This window comes from Salvelinus sp. IW2-2015, unplaced genomic scaffold, assembly GCF_002910315.2.
Source record: "Salvelinus sp. IW2-2015 unplaced genomic scaffold, ASM291031v2 Un_scaffold1366, whole genome shotgun sequence".
NCBI lineage: Eukaryota > Metazoa > Chordata > Actinopteri > Salmoniformes > Salmonidae > Salvelinus > Salvelinus sp. IW2-2015.
The window spans coordinates 36,681-43,858 of record NW_019942860.1 but is presented as its reverse complement, the minus strand read 5'-3'; the positions used below and the strand labels follow the sequence as shown (position 1 = coordinate 43,858).

The following is a 7,178-nucleotide window of genomic DNA, read 5'->3' as shown; positions in this document are numbered from 1 at the left end:
CCATTTAGAGTACACTTTACCCTATATCATCAAGGAGTAGTCCGTTTTACTGTTAGAGTCCATTTAAACAGTGCGGTTCGCGTGTTAGATGTTGCCCGCACAGTAATTGCATGTATAGCTCCAGCTACGAACTTGAGAGCTTACATTTCTCCAGCCCCATCCCCCAGGTTTATAGTAAACCAAGTGACATTAGGCTGAAGACATATTGTGGCTTTAAGTGTGTGTGTGTGTGTGTGTCTCACCCTGGTGGTTGTTCATGTGTCGTCTGTACTCTCTGAGCTGGGTGAACTTCCTGCCACAGTGTTCACACTCTCTCTCTAGGTTCTGCTTTACTCTGCCCTTCTTGCCGTGCGTGGCCTTCTTCACGTGTCTCCTGAACAGAGCCTTCTCAAAGAACTCCTTACCACAGACATTACACCTACAGGACAGAGGATTAACAATCACATATCATCTAGGAAATACGTTTTACATCAACAATTGTCACAAAGTGCTTTAAATCATCCCTCCCTCGTTTAATCATCCCTCCATCCCTCCCTCGTTTAATCATCCCTCATTTAATCATCCCTCCATCGTTTAATCATCCCTCCATCGTTTAATCATCCCTCCCTCGTTTAACCATCCCTCCCTCAATCGTATAATCATCCCTCAATCGTATAATCATCCCTTCATCCCTCAATCGTATAATCATCCCTCCATCCCTCCCTCGTTTAATCATCCCTCCATCCCTCCCTCGTTTAATCATCCCTCACTCATTAGAAAGAGACAAAATAAAGAACATATCTGAAAAACTAATTAGTATGAAGATGTTTGTGTATGAATGTATGCCGTTTCCTGTTTGAACGTAAACTAAATGTGTCAGCTTTTATAGCCCTGTTGTCAAGGCTGTGAACATTTTAGTGGTATCCTAACGTAGCAGGCTAAAAGAAACGCCTGAGCAAGATGCCCCGCATATTCTGGTCCTGACGAGAAAGAAAAGAGAGGGGGAGGTTCTCTTCTGCACTGTTCAACCAATCCAGTAYATATGGAGGAGGAGTTAAGATGGAGTGTCGCCTTGGTAACGGTTAATGTAGGTGTTTCTTGTATTGACTCTGCCAAAATAGTACAGTCACTCTCCTTCTATATAACATGAAAACAGCCTAACCAGGTCTTGTGTCTTGAAGTCGCCTAGGCTAGCGCTAGTCAACTTCTTTCAGCCGGCTGGTGTGCGACCGCGGCAAAGTTGGTTTGACTTGGATAGCCCATCTCTGGGGCTAGATAGGGACCGCCTATAAATCTTTTAGTTGTCTCATTAAAATGCGTTCAACATTTGTATATGAATTTCTACAATTTATAATTGGTTTGAGGTTTTTAAATATATAAAAATATTGTCCCATGTACATTTGGTGGTATATTTTACTGATGGCTTCCTAACTAGCCCCATAAGGGAATATCCCAATTGTCCAACCCAAATTGACATGCAGGGCATTACAGTCAGTAGTTCCCTTTGCAGCTGGCGCTTCCTAAATTGACGATTTACCTGCATGTGCCAGCTGTGGGGTAGGATTGAGAATGTGATGAACTCGTTCGTGACGGTTTTCCCTTCATTCTGTGACGGTACCCTTCATTCCTGTGACGGTACCTTCATTCTTGTACGTAATTTCTATTCTGTGACGGTACCATTCATTCTGTGAACTGGGTACCCTTCTTTCTGTGACGGTACCCTTCAATTCTGTGACGGTACTCGTTCATTCTGTGACGGTACCTCTGTGACGGTACTCATTCTGTGGACGTTACTCTTTCATTTCGTTGACGGTACCCTTCATTCTGTGACGTCCCTTCATTCTGTGACGGTTCCCTTCATTCTGTGACGGTTCCTTCATTCTGTTGAATTTTTTTCCCTATCATCTTCACAAATCTTGTTTTGACCAAATTACCTATTACACTGTAGTCAATTTCTCAAAACGGAAGTGGCTTTAGGGGCAGTCGCTGCCAAAACAGGTTAATCCCAAGTTGAGTCCTCCACGCCTCCAACTACCCATCAAACATTCAAAGAGCGTCGATACAAATCTAAAGCTCAATATCCTATTACACCCAACTCTGCCGTCGTCGGATGTGGCAGGGCTTGCCAAACATCACTGCTGCGAGCTCCCAGTGACGCAAGCTTAACCAGTTAAGCTAAATGCCTTATCTTATGCTCGCTTCGAGGCAAGCAACACTCGAACCATGCGAAGAGGCACCAGCTGTTCGGACGACTGTTGATCACGTCTCCAGCAGATGTGTGAGTAAGACCTAAAAACAGGTATTTACATTCAACAAACCAATTACCAGGACGCGTACTCAGAGCATGTCTGACCTAGCTGAAAGTGTCTTTCACTGACATTTTCAACCTTCCCTGTCCTGAGTTCTGTAATACCAACATGTTTCAGCAGACCCACCCATAGTCCCATGGCCCAAGACGCAGGTAACCTGTCTATAATGACTACGCCCAGAGCCAATTCCACACTGAAAGCCCATGAAATGCTTTGAAAAGGCAGGTCCCAATGGCTCAAACACCATTTATCCCAGAAGAGCCTAACCCACACCAATTCACATACCGCCCCAACAGAGCCACAGATGACACAATATCTATTGCACTCCACACTGTTCTTTCCCAATTGGACAAAAGGATCACCGACGTGACAATGCTGTTCATTGACTACACCTCAGCATTGACCACCCTAGTGCCCTACAAGGTCATCACTAAGCTAAGGACCCTGGGACACCTCCCTCTGCAACTGGATCCTGGCCTTCCTGACGGGACACCCCCAGGTGGTGAGGGGATCTATTGTTGTCATGGTCCAAAACACACCAAGACAGTCGTGAAGAAGGCACGACAACGCCTCTCCCCCTCAGGAGGCTGAAAAGTTTTGGCATGGGTCCTCAGATCCTCAAAATGTTCTACAGCTGCACCATCGAGAGCATCCTGACTGGTTGCATCACCGCTCGGTATGGTGACTGCAAGGCGCTTCAGAGGGTAGTGCGTACAGCCCAGTACGTCACTGGGGCCGAGCGCCCTGCCATCCAGGACCTCTATACCAAACGGTGTCAGAGGAAGGCCCAACGTCATAGACTGTTCTCTCTGCTACCGCACAGCAAACGGTAACGATGTCTGGAACCAACAGGATCCTGAACAGCTTCTACCCCCAAGCCATAAGACTGCTAAATAGTTAGTTAAATAGTTAACCAAATAGCTACCTGGACTATCTGCATTGACCCTTTTAACTTACTATCGTTTACCATGTTATAGTTCACCACCTGTCACTTCAGTCCTAGTTATATGTGCGTACCTACCTCAATTAGCTCGTACCCTGGCAGATCGACTTGGTACCGCTTGTATATCGTTACTTACTGTGTATTTATTATTACGTGTTTTACTTTTCTATTATTTCTCTATTTTATTTCTCTCTGCATTGTTGGAAAGAGCCCGTAAGTAAGTATTTCACTGTTAGTCTACACCGGTTGTTTACCAAGCATGTGATGAATAGAATTAGATTTCTATGGTGGTGACTTGACTCACTTGTAAGGGCCTCTGCCACCCTGTGGACTCACATGGAAATACCAGTTCCTTCTTCCACGTAACAGCTTCCCACATACCTGATAAGAAATAAACACCCAAACACAGCTGTTAACACTTTCCCCACATTACCTGGTGAGAATCCATTATAAACCCAATACAGCTGTAAAACCTTCCCAACATACCTGGTAGAATACAATACCAACAACAGCTGTAACCTTCCCACATCCTGATAGAATATAACAACACAGCTATAACACTTCCCCACATACCTGATAGAATTACATACAATATAACAATACAGCTGTAACAAACTTCCCCACACACCTTGATAGAATATAACAACACGCTATACACTTCCCATACCTGATAGAATACAATACAATACAACCCCCAATACAGCTGTAACACTTCCCACAATACCGTGATAGAATATTCCATATAACCAATACAGCTGTAACACTTTCCCACAATACCTGAATAGAATACAATATAAACCCAGCAAGCTTTGTAACAACTTCCCACATACTGATAGATACAATACCCAATACCAGCTTTGTACACTTTTTCCCACATACCTGATAGAATACAATATAACCAAACAAAGCTTGTACTTCCCAAATACCTGATAGAATACAATAATAACGAACACAAGCTTGTTAACACTTCCCACATACTGCTAGAATATAACAAACACAGCTATAACACTTCCACATACCTGGTAGAATACAATATAACCACACAGCTTGTACACTTCCCACATCCCTGATAGATATAACCACATTATTATTAATAGATTTTTCCCACCTGACACTGGAAGGGTTTGAGTCCCCAGGTGTTTGTTCATGTGCTGCTGCAGTCTTTGGGCCTCAAGAACTCTTATCACAGCTGGATGGAGGGATACGGACCAAGTCGGACCAAGGCAACACAATCACATCTGTATATACACACACACACACACACACACACACACTGAGTGGGTCAAAACATTAGGGAACACCACCATGAATGTTGAGTGCCACCCCCTTTGGCCCTCAGACAGCCTCAACTCGTCGGGGCGGGTGGGACTCTACAAGGTGTTGAAAGCGTTTCACAGGATTGCTGCCCAATTGGTTGACTCCATGCTCCCCACAGTTGTGCTTGCTAGTGGATCTCTACTCCCCAAATAGATCGTTCCATCTCAATTGGACTGGCTGAGTTTCCGGCCGACTGGGCTGAGGTCCGCGACTGGGCCTGAGGTTCGCGGCGACTGGGCTGAGGTCCGGCGACCTGGCTTGAGGCCGGCCGACTGGGCTAGGGTCCGGCGACTGGGCAGGCCACTGCAGTAAGCTGAATTCCATGTTGTGGAACCATTCATGGACAATTCCTAGCCTTTGTGGCATGGGGGCAATAGAATCGCCTGATGGAAATACACCGCTGACATGAAGGGAAGGTATATGAATTGGCAATGATGTTCAGAATCCTATGGCAATTCAAGGGGCCATGTTGCCAAGAAAAAAACACCCCACACTAGGGGTGTCCCCCACCATCTACCCTCCACCCATGTAGCTATCAAGGAGCTATAGGTACCTCCCCATGTTGGCCTATAGGATCTATGGTTCTCCACCCTGTAGGCTTTAAGGATCTTATAAGGATTCCTCCCACCATGTAGGCTATAGGATCTATAGGTACCTCTTAATCCACCTCATGTAAGGCTATAAGATCTATGAGTTTACTCCACCATTGTAGGCCTTATCGGATCATAGGTACCTCCACATGTAGGGCTAATAAGGAAAAAATCTAAGGTAACCTCCCACCCTGTAGGGCTATAGGTATCTGATAGGTCACTCACCTGTAGGCTATTAAGGAATTATAGGTCTCCACCATGTAGACTATAGATCTAGAGGTCTACCACCCACCCTGTAGGCCATAGGATCTAAGGTACCCCACCCTGTAGGCTATGGAAAACTTAGTACCTTTCCACCTAGGCAAGGATCTATGAGGTCCCCACCTGTAGGCTATAGGATCAAGGTTCCCACTGTAGGCTAATAGGATCTATAGGTTACCCACCATGGTAAGGCGTATGGAATCTATAGGTTCTCACCCTCTATAGTTATAGGAAATCTATAAGTACCCCACCCATGTAGGCTAGATATCTAATAGGTACCCACATGGTAGGCTATAGGATCTATAGGTACTTCCACCCTGTAGGCTATAGGATCATGGTACTCCACCCTGTTAGGCCTTATTAGGATCTATAGGTACCTCCCACCCTGGTAGGCTATAGGATCTATAGGTTACTCCACTGTAGGTATAGGATTATAGGTACCTCCACCCTGTAGGCTATAGGATATAGGTAAACCTCCACCCTCTGTAGGCTATAGGATCCTATAGGTACCCCCACCCTGTAGGCTTATAGGACTATAGGTACCCTCCACCCTGTTAAGAATATAGGATCTATAGGTACCTCGCCACATGGTAGGCTATAGGATCTATAGGTTACCTCCACCCTGTAGGCTACGATCTATAGGTTACCCACCCTGTAGACTATAGGATCTATAGGTTACCTCCACCCTGTAGGTTATAGGATCTATAGGTATCCACCCTGTAGGCTATAGGAATCTTAGTCACCTCCCCTGTAGGCTATAGGCATGATCTATAGGTACCCCTCGCCATGTAGGCCTATAGGATCTATAGGTACCCCACCCTGTAGGTTATCAGGATCTATAGGTACTGCCACCCTGTTTAAGGGCTATATGATTATAGAACCTCCACTTGGTAGGCTTAGGATCTTAGGTACCTCCCACCCTGTAGGCCCTATAGGAAGCTTAATAGGTACTCCACCTGTAAGGCTTAGTACTACTCGTTTTACATTGGGTTCAAAGTTTAACCAATGCCCAGAATACTTTACATTGGTCAGTACATATAATCCCCGTCCTTTACATTTGGGTCAGTACGCATATCCCCGTCTTGTTCATTGGGGTCCAATACCATACGCCCAGTCTTTAATCCTTAAATTACAACGGATTGAAAGTTGAAATTTAACAAATGACTCATAAGGGATTCATAACTTTTCACTGGATTCATCCTGGTAGTCCTGTATGGAAAGAGCAGGTGTCCTAATTGTTTTTGTTAACATAGCTACAACAGACTATTTGCCACAACACCTAAACTAAACAGCTGTTCAGAGAAGGAATACAGCAAGGAATGAGCATATCAACAGACAATGACATCACAAAACTATCTGACAACACACCACGAAAAGACAAAACACCCATCAGAAAAACGACTAATCCAAATGAACCGTAGTGAGAATGAGAAGAGAAGCAGGTCCTTACTGACTACAGGGGATACCCTTCGTACCGTCAGGTTCTTGGCTGTGTCTCTTTAGTGGTCTTACTCAGACCGGACGCTCGTGGACGACTCCACATTGGTACTAGAGATACTTAGATTCACCTGGAAGACATTTTTAACAAGAGATATTAGGATTCACCAAACCAAAGGACTTTCTGTCATCTGAGTGAACAGTATAGTATGACCTCCCTTATATCAAGAGAATGTTTGTTTTCCTATGGACTGAGGACTTAATTAACTTGTCACACTATTGTGGCCAACCCGCGATGTACCATACTGGGCTCTTTCTAGCAAATATGGGGAATGCCTAGTC

The 7,178-nt window shown here is 44.9% G+C and overlaps 1 pseudogene; it reads right to left on the bottom strand.

The window, feature by feature from the left end:
* Positions 1-7,178, bottom strand: part of LOC112070561 (zinc finger and BTB domain-containing protein 11-like) — a 35,661-nt pseudogene that overhangs the window by 7,950 nt on the left and 20,533 nt on the right.